At 42.3% G+C, this 13,495-nt stretch overlaps 1 protein-coding gene across 1 annotated transcript in view; it reads right to left on the bottom strand.

The window, feature by feature from the left end:
- LOC121921989 (zinc finger protein RFP-like) overlaps window positions 1–13,495 on the bottom strand; it is an 85,932-nt gene that overhangs the window by 15,928 nt on the left and 56,509 nt on the right. The window lies entirely within an intron of this gene.

Genomic DNA, 13,495 nt, shown 5'->3' with positions numbered 1-13,495 from the left:
GGCTACAGTTGTTTACCCCTGATCTATTGACATTCCACTGTCTGGGGGAAATAAAGTTTCCTCCCTTGGATTCCCCAGACACATACTGGTTCATGATCCAGTGTTTGTTGTTGTTTTGTGCCTTTGCTTCCAACATACTGTGACCCTAAGGCTTGGGGTTTTCTTGGTAAGTTTCTTCTGAGGGGAGTTGCCTTTGCCATCCTCTGAGGGTGAGAGAGTGTGACTTGCCCAAGGTCACCCAGTGAGTTTCATAGCAGAGCTGGGATTCAAACCTTGGTCTCCAGAGTCATAGTCCAATGATCAAACCACTACAGTAGTGCTCTGATTTGTAAGACAAGCCTGACTGTCCTATTCTTCCCTTCTCCTCTTGCATACGTGGCTACAAAGGCATCTTAGCTTATTAGAACAGTTTCCCTGCAATGTTTTGAACTGGAAAACTGTGGTTACTTTTTAATTCCAGCTCCCAATGTCAAAGCTGGTTGAAGGACTCTGTCCTATAAAAAGTAGTTTTCTAAGCTATAGGTCTTAACAAGCCAGAAGAAATTTCTCTCCAACTAGGTGGGCAGTAAGGAATTGTAAAGCTAAAGGAATAGTCACAGTATTTATTGGGCAAAAACATTAATCTGCATCTAGGGAGGTTGTTCATCCATCCTTTGAGGGCTCTAGCCATTCTTGCCCTCTCCACCTTCCAAAAACCTACATTTGTTGTTGTGTGCCTTCAAGTCATTTCTGACTTAAGGCGTCCCTATAATAGGGTTTTCTTGGCAAGATTTCTTCAGAGGAGCTTTGCCATATCTTTCCCCTGAGGCTGAGAGCATGCGCTTTGTCCAAGATCACCTAGTGGGTTTCATGACCAAATGGGAAATCAAACCCTGGTCTTCAGAGTCATAGTCCAACACTCAAACCACTATATTATGCCACACTGCAGGAGCCTTCAGTATCTCTTACCATAAAAGCCTGTGAGAATAGAATCATTTATCACTCCTCCCAAGAGCAAACACACATGTCAAATGCTGGTAGGAGAGTTAACAGAACAAACGGAGCTACAGAAATACAAAGCATCAGCATACAGAAAACCTGGAGCTTTGCAACAAGGCAATCAATCAGTCAATCAATCAAATCAAAGAAGGCATCCTTTCCAGCAAGCTAGTAAGAACTGAATATGCTCAGTGCCCGCAGAATATAAAATGGTCAATGAAAAAAAGAGCACAATATGTAGAAAGGATGCCTGGAAATGTTCTGATTGCAAGGAATGGTTGACTGGAACCCGGAATGTAAGTGTTCCTATTATGCAAGTGTACAGTGGTACCCCGGGTTACGAAATTAATTCGTTCCGCGGCGCCGTTCGTAACCCGAAATCTTTCGCAACCCGAAAAAGCCATAGGCGCTAGCGCTGGAAGCCGCGATTTCGTGCGAAAAAACGCCAAAAAGCACCAAAAATTTTTTTCGTAAGCCGGAAAAAAAAAACGTAACCCGGAACAGTTTTTTCCTATGGAATTTTTTCGTATCCCAGAAATTTCGTAACGCGGTGCTTTCGTATCCCGGGGTACCACTGTATATACTACAACCTTTTATTGCAGTTACAAATTGTAAACATGAATTTTGACAGTTAGGACTATGTAGCCAGGGTGCTTTTATTTTATTCAAATTTTTGCCAACTGAGTTTCAATGCCTTTGCCCCCCAGCTTTGTTCCTACCAGCCACTCTTGTGGTTTGCCTTCAGCATTTGAATTGCAGTTCAAGTAAAAATATTGTCTCATCATCATCACTCGGTTCAAATAGCCTTTCATTTGATTCTGAGGAAAGAAATCATGGTTAATCAGGGACCAGAAAGCAAGCACACACTATAAAGTCCAGCCACATACATGTCTGAAAGGAGGGTCTGATGTTCTCCTTAATCTTCTCTGCTCATCAGCAAACTCCTCTAACCCACTCCAGTCACAGATGCTGGAGAAACATCAGGAACACACTCTTCTGGAACATGGCCACATAGCCCGAAAAACCCACAAAAAACTCCTCTAGAAAGTTTATCCACTCTGCAGGCCTACTCTTGCTGAACAGTAGGCAAGCAGGAGGAGGAAGCAAAAACAGCACCATGGAAAGAAGAGGACAACTGACATAAAAACGAGTAGAGTACAATAACATCCAAAATCCACAAACAGTGATACCTTTATTCAGTCAACCTAAATGCAGAAATATGTGATGCAAGCTTTCAAAGCTTCTTCATCAGGCAAGAGGTGTGAAAAAACATACAGGAGGAAAAAAAGTAACAGCTGACCCTTCATAGCCATGGATAATTTATCCATGGATTCAATCATCCATGGCATTAAATTATTTAAATATACTGTATATATATATATACATTCCAAAAAAGCAAACCTTAATTTTGCCATTTTATATAAGGGACACCATTTTACTATGCCACTGTATTTAGTGGGAGTTAAGCATCCATGGATTTTGGTATCCATAGGGGGTCCTAGAAACAAACTCCAGCGAATACCAAGAATCTGCTGTATAAAATGACAATGTTAGTCACCGACCTGCATCTTCTCAAGTTATTTTGTGGGGGAACATCTATATGTAAACAGGACTCTCTTCCTTCTGGCCATGTGGCACTGGGAACAAATCATTTCAAAGTCCAGGAGATAAAATCACCTCCGTCCTTTAATCTCTGTCCAGCATTCAGCTGCACGCATTATCACTTCCACCCACCGCTCTGACCACATCTCTCCTGTGTTGGCATCCCTTCACTGGCTCCCTCTCCCTTTCCGCATTCAGTATAAGCTCCTGCTGTCGACATTCAAAGCCCTCCATGGACTGGCCCCTCCTTACTTATCAGACCTTCTTTCTCCTCACCTTCCCACCAGGGCCCTCCGTTCTGGTAGTCAAGGTCTGCTGTCTCAGCCCAGGATTTCCTCTGCCCCATCCCGGATTCGCCCCTTTTCACTTGCTGCCCCTCACTCCTGGAACCTTCTTCCTCCACAAGCAAGAGCCATCACTTCTTTAACCAGCTTCAAAACGGAGCTGAAAACCATCCTATTCAGAGAAGCCTTCCCAGGCATCGCATAATTGTCGCTTACTATCTGATGTTCTGTTGTTGGCTGTTTATCGATCCATTTCCTGTATTCCTATGTACTGTATATGTATTATCCTACTTGTGATTATGTATTTTCCCTGGATAATGATTAACCATCCATTATGAAGCCTTGCCCTCCCTCCAGTCCATCTGCCTTGGTCCAGGCCTCGGAGGTTGAGAGGAACTGCTGGACCTCTTACCCTTTCTCGTCACCACTCCCTTCTCCTTCTGTATCATGTCTTTTTTAGATTGTAAGCCTGAGGGCAGGGAACCGTCTAACTAAAAAGCGCTTCATAAATAAAGGTTAATAATAATAATAATAATAATAATAAAATCGGAATCCCATTAGCAATACAAAAAGGTTCTTCTTCTGAGATTCAAGATGTCTTCTTCATTCTCAGTGCCACATGGTCAGAAGGAAGATATCCCCCCACAAAATTACTTGAGAAAATTCAGGTCTGAGACTAACATCATCATTTAATTAATTTTTTTCTCCTGAATGATTTTTAATGTACTTTTGCCTGATGAAGAAGTCAGTGAAGCTTCAAAAGCTTGAATCATCTATTTTGTGCATTCTGGTTGGCCAAATAAAAATATCACCATTTTGTGGATTTTGGATGTTATTGTTCTTTGCTATATGGCCAACACGGCTACCTCCAAAAAAAGAAGTATAGATTTATTAAGAAGCATGTGGTGATGGCAAGAGGAAAATAAAGTTCAGCAAATTCTGCCTGAAATAGAGAACCGAGGTCAAAAATACACTGCAGAAATAATCTAGTTGGAGACCACTTGACTGCCTGGGTAAGTGCTAGGAATCCTGGGAACTGTAGTTTATTGTGGCACCAGAGCTCTGACTGAGAAGGCTAAATGTCTCACAAAACTACAGTTCTCAGAGTTCCCTAGTACTGAGCAAAGGCAGTTAAAACGGTCTCAAACTGGAGTATTTCTGCAGTGTGTTTGGATCATCTGAGTCTAGTACTCATGTCTGTGCTTCACACCCAAGAAATCTTCCTATGTTTTAATACTGAACTGCCTGGGAATTTTTCATTGCAAATAATGTAACAGTTTATGAAGAGAGATGACCTACGTTTCCCAGAGCCTGGAAAATGGCTTGGACACTAGCTTCCAGAATCCCCAGCCAGCACTGACCACGTTGGCTAGAGATTCTAGAAAGTGTGGTCTGAAAAGTAACTCTTCCAAACTCCTTAGGTACAGTAGTCCCTCCACATTTGCTGGGGTTAGGGGTGAAGACCCCTGTGAAAGTGTAATGTGCAAATAGTGTTTTCTCTAGGGTCTTCTAAGTTCTCCAGTGCAACTCTATGGTCAACATTTGCCATAAGTCGATCATAGAATCATGTTGGAAGACCTACAAATGCCTAGAGAAGTTTTTTTCTAGGAACTTCTAAGGTCTCCCGCGCAAGTCTATGGTCAACATCTGCCATAATACAGAAAACACGCAGGGGAGCTGTGTTGGCCATTGAACAAATCCAAACAAAAATCCATCAGTGATACCTTTATTGGCCAACTGAAATGCACAATATAATTGTTTCAAGTTTTCAAAGCTCCATGGGCTTCTTCATCAGGCAAAAAGTTACAAATCAAACAGGAGGGGAAAAAATTGGAGTAGTTAGTCAGATGCCTGCATTTTGTTTCAATCCTTAGTAAAGACTGTATGCTCCCTGCTGCCACATGGTCAGAAGGAGGAGGAACCTGCCTGCAAAAGATATCCTCCACATCACAACCTCTTTACTAAGGACTGAAACAACATGCAGGCATCCAACTAACATCTCCAATTGTTCTTTTTCCTCCCGTTTGGTTTGTAACATCTTGCCTGATGAAGAAGCCCATGGAGCTTTGAAAGCTTGCAACAAGTATATTGTTCATTTCAGCTGGTCAATAAAAGTACCACTGACAGATGTTTGTTTGGATCTGCCAGAGGCTGATCACAGATTCATGCTGGAGAGCCTACAAATGCCTAGAAAAGTGTTTTCTCTAGGAACTTCTAGGTTCTCTAGCACAACTCTATGGTCAACTTCTGGCAGAGTTGCACTGGAGAAGCTAGAGATTCCTAGAGAGAACATATTAAGCAAAAGCACAAATATTCAAATCCACAAAGGTCAAAGCCACAAATATGGAGGGCCAACTGTAACATGGTTTCTGTAAAAGGAGGCTGACTGTGCCAAACGTGAGCTCCACTTGCAGCCATTTTGTGATTGGCTCTGTCTCAGTAGGCCTATTTTTGGTATTGGTGAGCCCACTGAAGGTAGCCCAGAGAGGAGGATATTTCATAACCTTCTCCTGTATCAGATTTGCTTCTTAAATAAGATTTTTTATTAAAAATATATTCAGAATCAAGTTTCTGGAATGTGTGCTTCCCTGGGCAAGTCAGACTCTCTCAGCCTCTAAAACATATGAAAGCCTGTAAGCATATTTGTTGTTGCGGTGTGCCCTGGCTTCGTTTCTGACTTATGGCGACCCAAAAGCAAAACTATCATGGGGTTTTCTTGGCCAGATTTGTTCAGAGGGGGTTTGCCATGGCCTTCCCCTGAAGCTGAGAGAGTGTGACTTGCCCAAGGTCATCCACTGGGTCTCATGGCCAAATGGAGATTCAAACTCTGGTCTCCAGAGTCAGAATTCAACACTCAAACATGAGGCTGAGAGCATGTACCAAGTGCCATTCTAATGTTAGCCAGAAATAGTTTGAGTATAGAAATATGTATTAGGAGTTTATCACACAAAAGAGATTGGGAGTTTGTCCTGTGAATATCATGGAAAAATTGTGTAATTACCTGAAACAATTTCACATAACATCGCACAAAACCCACCATTAAAGTGGTCACAAAGACGCATTAATACGTATCTTTTTACTTTTGGGATTCCAGCAACAATGCATTTCCAACTGCACTTTATTTGCGCAATATCGCATGATAATCATTCATGCAATTACTCACCATTTTCCCTTTATTTACAGGATGCTTTAAAAGCGCTTTAATCTCTTTTTAATGCCAAAATTAGCCCCAGTATGATAAACTCGTATGTCAGGAATGAGAGACGGTTAAAAGGTGATATGATAACTCCGTTTAAACATTTGAAAGGGTGTCACATTGAGGACGGAGCAAGCTTGTTTTCTGCTGCTCCAAAGAATAGGACAAAGAGCAATGGATGCAAGCTGCAGGAAAAGAGATTCCAGCTCAACTTTAGGGGGAACCTCCTGACAGTAAGGGCTGTTGGACAGTGGAGCACACTCCCTCAGAGTGTAGTGGAGTCACCTTCCTTGGAGGTTTTTAAGCAGAGGCTGGATGGCCATCTGTTGAGGATACTTTGATTGTGAGTTCCTGCATGGCAAGGGGTTGGATTGGAAGCCCTTGTAGTCTCTTCCAACTCTGTGCTGATACCTGGAATCCCAAGAATGGGTTTCAGCTGGCTTAGGCCACCATGTCACCTTTTCAAGCCCAATCCATAACCAGAATATTCCTACCTTATACTTGTTGCGATCTGTCACTTTGTGACTCCGGTGCATCTCTGACTCCCTGCACAGCTCACAAATGGCAGCCTGGTCATCTTTGCAGTAGTAGTTTAGGATCTTCTGGTGTGTCTCACAAATGCCCTTTCCCTCAACCTCTTCTTTGGCATGCTCCACCGCTTGCTTAGTTTCTTCCACCAAACGGGCCAGTGGCTCGTTGGGTTTGAAGGTCCTCTTCGAAATCAGATATTCGCACTGAACGCAGGCGACCGCTTTGGGCATCTCTTCCCAGGAAGATAGGAGGCAGGCCTTGCAGAAACTGTGCCCGCACTCCAGACTCACCGGATCCGTAAAATACTGGACACAGATTGGACAAAGCGCTTCACACCAAAGCCACTCCCTGGGACGTTTGGCAGCCATCGCACTTCCTTCGGTGGACTCCATTTCTAATGTCTTGTCTTGTCTCCTTCCTTGATTCTTATAAGCGACCTGTTGGCTTTCTTGCCACAATGAGAATGGAGTTTAAAACCACAGACACCAACCTTTAGGGAGAGAAATGTGAGCAGGAGATTTGGACCATGTAGAAACAGGATCACAGGCCCATTAAAAACTGGGGTAGGATTAATGTGGTCCTCTAGGATGCATCTACACTGTAGAAATAATCCAGTTTGACATCACCTGAACTCCTATAGCTGGATTCTACTGAAACTGGGATTTTTGGCAGAGAAGGTTAAAAGACCTTGTAGAACTACAAGGACTCAATAGGATGGAACTGCAGCACTTAAAGTGGTGTCAAACTGCATTATTTCTACAGTGTAGATGCTCCCTTACTTAATGGGTTGGAATGCAAATGCTAGTCCTCACCTCACTCCTCCATCCCTAAAAAGGTTTGGTTTTGAGAAAGCACATACTGTATAGCAATGATGATGATGTGGATATCATATTGTGGATATTGAAGACTGAACCAAATTTCCTTTCTGTTTTCAGGTTAGAAGCAACAAAAACATTTGATAGTCGTTGAGGAATGAACAGATTTAAGTGTTAATATTTTCAGGCTTGGGAAGTTGTAAGTCAATATGCAATTGTGTTTTGGGGAGTTTAGTTTTTTTTAGTTTTGTATAAGGGCAGGATATATAGGAGCAGGGGAGGTTGGGGTAAAATAGTTTAGTTGTTAATGTACTTTAGTTTTAGCATAAGTATAGTTTAGGATGGTATTCTGTGCTATTTGTGAAATGTGTTATTTGTGTGTGATTCAGTTGTTTTTTGGGTAAAGTATGTTTTATGTTTCAAAACCTAATACAATTATTTCAAACAACAACACTTACACAGCATCAGTGAAAAGATACATCAGTTTAAAAGATATACACATACGAGATATACACACGAGAACAGTCCACATTTCACTTTTGTATGGGAGAGAGGTGTTTTAGATTCAAACCACACTGCAGAAATAATCCAGTTTGAAACTGATTTAACTGCCCTGGCTCAGTGCTAGGGAATCCTGGGAATTGTAGGTTATTGTGGCACTATAGCTCTCTGACTTAACTTTTGTATGTTTTTAATGTTCATTTTACACTGTTTTTTTTAACTGTAAAGTTTTAAAAGTGTTTTTATCCTGCCAAGTCCCTTTTTTGGGATAAAGGCAGCATAAATAAATGAAATAAATAAGTAAATAAATAAATTTGGGCCTTAGTTATGTTTTTAACTTTTGTATGATTTTAATGTTCATTTTGTACTGTTTTCACTGGATTATTTTAATTGGATTTTTTTCCTTAGCTGTAAAGTTTTTAAAGTGTTTTTATGTAGCGAGCTCCTTTTTTGGGAGAAAGGTGGCATTAAAAATGAAATAAAGTAAAGAAATAACTTAAACATTCACCATTTTAAAAAACCACTTGGATAATAAGCCTGGAAGAGAACCATTTCTTGACAAAATCCCTATTAAGGGTCCTGATGGAATTGGGTTTCCCCCCCCAAACCCAGACCTTTCCCAGCTCTGAATCAGACCCAATACAGCTTGCAACTAACCTGGAAGAGAGAAGAAGAGAAGAACAAAAAGTTCTGGAAACCAGCAAAGAAAAGGAGTAACAGACAAAGCACTGTTGGAGGAACTGGGCAAGGAAACATGTGTATCAAATCTCCACCAAAGCATTGGGATCCAGCCATCCAAGTGAAGCTAGCAAAGAAAGAGGAGCTACTTACCAGCCTCCTCCTTCTGCACATCTGGGCAAGCAAATGCCTAATGTTAGTAAATACAAAGGGGAACTGGATTCCCCCTGGGAGCCAATCACCTGCCCTCTTTCTCAAGATCTCCCTTCCCATTGGTGGAAACCAAAAGGCAGAGAATTTGAAAAAATTCCCCCTTTGAACCAGTTTACTTTTTGAAATGTATGGGAAGAAGATTCAGGAAAAAAAAGAGGAGCTGCCCCAAGAAAAGCTCAAATGGCTTCAAGATCAATGCTTGCTTCTTAGTCAGGCTCAATAAAAGAAAAAGAAAAAAAAAGAAAGAAAAATATATATGGAGGACTTTTTGGAATTGTTCCTGGGCAGAAGCCTGGAATGGAGGACAGGCCCTGGAAAAAGGAGGACTTCTGGTAATACCCCCCCCCCCCCCCGTTTAACCTGTTCTGAGAAAAGTGGAGGACATCACAAAATCTGGTTTTTGTACTTTGGAGAAGTGCCACCAGTCTTTGTCAGAGAAGGTTCAAAGACCTTGTGTACAAGGGCTCCATAGGATGGAGCTGCAGCACTTAAAGTGCTATCAAACTGCATTATTTCTATAGTGTAGATGCTCCTTTATTTAATAGGTTGGAATTCTAACGCTAGTCCCCACCTTACGCCATCATCCCTAAAAAGGTTTGGTTTTGAGATAGCACACATAGCAATAATGATAATAATAATATCTTACCTACCTTTCCCCATGAATTGATGGCGGGAACGACAGCAATTACCAAATTCTGATCCATGATACAATATTGTGGAGAATAAACAAACACTCCTAATTTGTTGTGATCTGCACATTTGAAAAGCATGCCTTCTATTCCTTCATCCAAGTCATTGCTAAAGATGTTGAACAGCACTGGGCCTGGGACAAAACCCTATGGTACCCCATTAGTCACTTCTTTCCAGGATGAAGAAGAGCCATTGTTGAGCAGTGAGCACCCTTTAAGTTTGGCTGGTCAACCAATTACAAATCCATGTAACAGTTGCCCTGTCTAGCCCACATTTTACAAGCTTGTTTGCAAGAATGTCATGGGAAACCTTGTCAAAGGCCTTACTGAAATCAAGATCTACCATGCTGGTAATTTATATATATATATATATATATATATATATATAGAGAGAGAGAGAGAGAGAGAGAGAGAGAGAGAGAGAGAGAGATCAGATTAGTCTGACATGACTTGTTTCTCTGAAACCCATGTTGACTTTTTGTGATTATGGCATTCCCTTCTAAATGTTCACAGACTCTCTGTTTAATGACCTGCCTTTTCTCTGTTCAGTTAGCATTTTGCCATCTTCTCTGCACAGTGGCCCTACCATTTCCTTCTTCTTCCTTTTGTTACAAACATACCCCAAAAAGTCCCTTTCGTTGTTCTTAACCTCTATAGCAAGCATGAGTTCATTTTGTACTTTAGCTTTTCTGACTTTAACATTTGGACACCAAATGCATCTGAGGAAGCAGATGTATATCGATGACAGTTCATGATGCCAACTTCTTTCTTTCATTTATTCTCAAAGGTGGTACAAGATCTCTCTACATATTGATTCAACAGACTAACATGGTTATATCTTTGAACATTAGATTAAGCAATCCAATTTATAAATAAGAGTCAGAGTGGCATAGTGGTTTGAATGTTGGACTACAATTCTGATGACCAGGGTTCAATTCCCCACTCAGCCATGAAACCTACTTGGTGACCTCAGGCAAGTGACATGTTCTCAGCCTCAGAGGAAGGCAATGGCAAACCCTCTCTGAACCAATCATGCCAAGAAACCCCTGTGATAGCTTTGTCTTAAGAGTAGCCATGAGTCAGAAATGACATGAAGGCACACAACACAGGATGGGATAGCAAGGCAGCTTGCACTTTTTGAAAAACACATTTAAAACATAATTACTGATTTGATGCTGTAGAAAGCAGTTTCATGTGGAACGGAGATATCTGGAGCCAGCACAATTGGGCATCTACCCTTTCCCTCATGTTAAGGATTATTAGGACCCTGCCGGTTCACCTGATCAGACAAGTTCTGGGAAGGCTTGTCTCATCCTGGGCAAGGAATCCCACATGGTTTTTCTGTGTCTTGCTGTGCACTTCATGGCATGAGAACAGGAATGGGGGTGCCATTCCCTGCAACTTTGATAAGGCAGTCTGGTGCCCTCCAGCTATTTTGAACAGGCCCACTCACCTCCTTGAACATCTCCATACAGGCCAGGCAGGAGGCAGGTGAGTTTTCAAACCTAGTCAATATAAGGGGGGCATCTTCATGTGACTTGTGTGGGAGTAAAGTGTTGGTCCATTGCTGCTGGTGTGGCTGTGTTTGAGAGGAAGGGTCTACACACCTCTGGTATGTAGCTCCAGGATGATTAGCCACACAGAATGGTGGCATTCAAACCAAGGACCTATGAAGATGTGGCCCTTATGCCCAAGACTATGTTGTGAGATCGCTAGCTACCCCCACCAGATGAAAAATGCAGCTTTGTTGCTGTTCCAGCCTGAACCATTGCGAAATCAAGAGCACAACCCTAGGACTGAATTGTCTGGATAATATTGCATGTTGGTGAGAGCCAGCATGGCACCGCGGTTTGACTACTAGAGTCCAGGCTTTGATTCTACGTATGGCCATAAAACTCACTGAGCCTCAGGGAAAGGCAATGGGAAACCTCCTCTGAACAAATCTTGCCAAGGAAACTCCATGGCAGGTTCACCTTAAGGTCACTATATGTCAGAAACGACTTGAAGGCACATACCACCACCTCCACTCCATGTTGGTGCAATATGGCCTTTGCTGTTCTGTTGCCATAACAGTTTTTGGTCTGTCTAGCCTTCCAATTTCAGATTATCCATTTGCCAGAGTGGTTTAGTGTGGCTTTCTGGGTCCTTTTTTGAGGTTTGCTCACCCACAGAAGTACATTTCTCTTCAACCCTTTCTTTTCATGAATGAGTTTGGTTTCACTTCAAAGTGAAAAAGAACAGTTTGCTTCTATGATGAGACCCTCCAGGAGTCCAGATGCTCTTGGACTGCAAGTTTTGTAACTCTTAGCCATCATAGCCTTGGTGAGACTTGGGACTTGCAGGCCAATCATACCTGGATGGCCAGACATCTGCTCCTGTTTTACTGTCATTTAGGTGGAGCCTGGGATCATGTTGCAGTTGTCTTTCCAGGCTGTTGTGGCTGAGGGCCATCCCTTTCAAGGACCTCGGGCAACTCATCCGGGAATCCGGGATGAATGTGTGGGTGGTCAGCAGCATTATCCTTTCAGCCATTGCCCCAAACCAACCTGCTGCTCTTGGGTGCAGTGGAAGACACTGTCCTAATAATAGTGTTCAACATTCAACTGCCAGGCCAATTTGCTTCTTGTGGTGGGGAGAATGGAAGATTTGTTCTGTCCTTTGTGTTACCAACATTGGAGCCTTAAAATCCTAAATGTGGATGACTTTTCTTCTGATGACCCTATGCAGAATGCCTATGGGATACATGACATAAGAGTTCTCCATCAATGAAGGATGTAGGCTATTCAAACATAGATCAAAGAGGCCCTGACAGGAGTTGCCAACAGGAAGAGTCATTCACACCTTTGAGGCAGATTTATGGCCAGGATGTTTTTGCCAGACCAGACCCCTCCTTACCTTGGAAGACCATTAACACCTTGGAGACTGTCTATAGATCAAGCAATCTTTACTATGTAGATTTGGCTTTCCTTTGAAATGTGGAAAACAACTCTTAGCCTGAGGCAAGATTTTGCCTTATTTAAGATCTCTCAAATCTTTTGTCAGTGTTCTGTGTTAAACCCAGGCACACTTCCTGTGTGTCTGAGTTCTGACATAGTTCCAACCCACTCCCCCCCCTTCCTTCCCCTCAGTGTTGCTGAGTCTTCATCAGTCTGGACCTGGAGCACCACCAAAACAGGTGAATATTTCCATTGGAAAGCATCATGTTATCTGTCCAATGCTAACTCACTATCTTCCTGAGTTCTCAAGTGATTGTGTGAGTGTATGCTTGTCTTATGTGTGTATAATAAACATTAGTCAGTTTTCATAAAACTTGTCTCTGATGACCTATTATTACCTTGGCAACCTTTGTATACACAGGACTAGAGACTGCTCCTCTATTTGAGCTAATGATAAATTCCCCAGACCAAGGTCTCCTTATTATATTACAGATAAAAATTTTAAACCTAAGCCTGTAGAGATGGTGGGGCCAGACAGCTGTAGGAAAAAGGAAAGGACACCAGCGTGGTGCAGTGATTTGTGTGTTGGACTATGAATCCGGAAACCAGGGTTCGATTCCTGCTTGGCCATGAAACCAACTGGTTGATCTTCGGCAAGTCACATGCTCTCAGCCTTGGGAAGGCAATGGCAAACTTCCTCTGAACAAACCTTGCCCAGAAAATCCCATGATAGGTTGCCACAAATGGGGAAAAGATTGAAGGCACACAATACACACACATCCCATAGGCTGTCACCTGGCAGGCCAGAGGGGGCTTCTATGGCTACTGTGAAAAAATAGTTTTTGCCCCCACATGCCTCATATGAACAAAGGCTTCAAAGCAGCACTTGGAAAGCCATGTTTTTGGTGTCTCCAGAATGCCCCACTAATAAGGTTGTCATAACTCTCTGTATGTGTACATGCTGGCTTGTGACAGCCTTATTAAGTTTACACATTTTTCTTAGGCAAGAAACACTCAGAGGTGGTTTGCTACTTGCACTCTTTCTCTAATAGAGCCTATGACTCCTTGGTGG

Source organism: Sceloporus undulatus, chromosome 2 (assembly GCF_019175285.1).
Source record: "Sceloporus undulatus isolate JIND9_A2432 ecotype Alabama chromosome 2, SceUnd_v1.1, whole genome shotgun sequence".
In the NCBI taxonomy this organism is placed as follows: domain Eukaryota; kingdom Metazoa; phylum Chordata; class Lepidosauria; order Squamata; family Phrynosomatidae; genus Sceloporus; species Sceloporus undulatus.
Note: the sequence above shows the minus strand (reverse complement) of the source record. Positions and strands in the feature narration are given on the sequence as shown.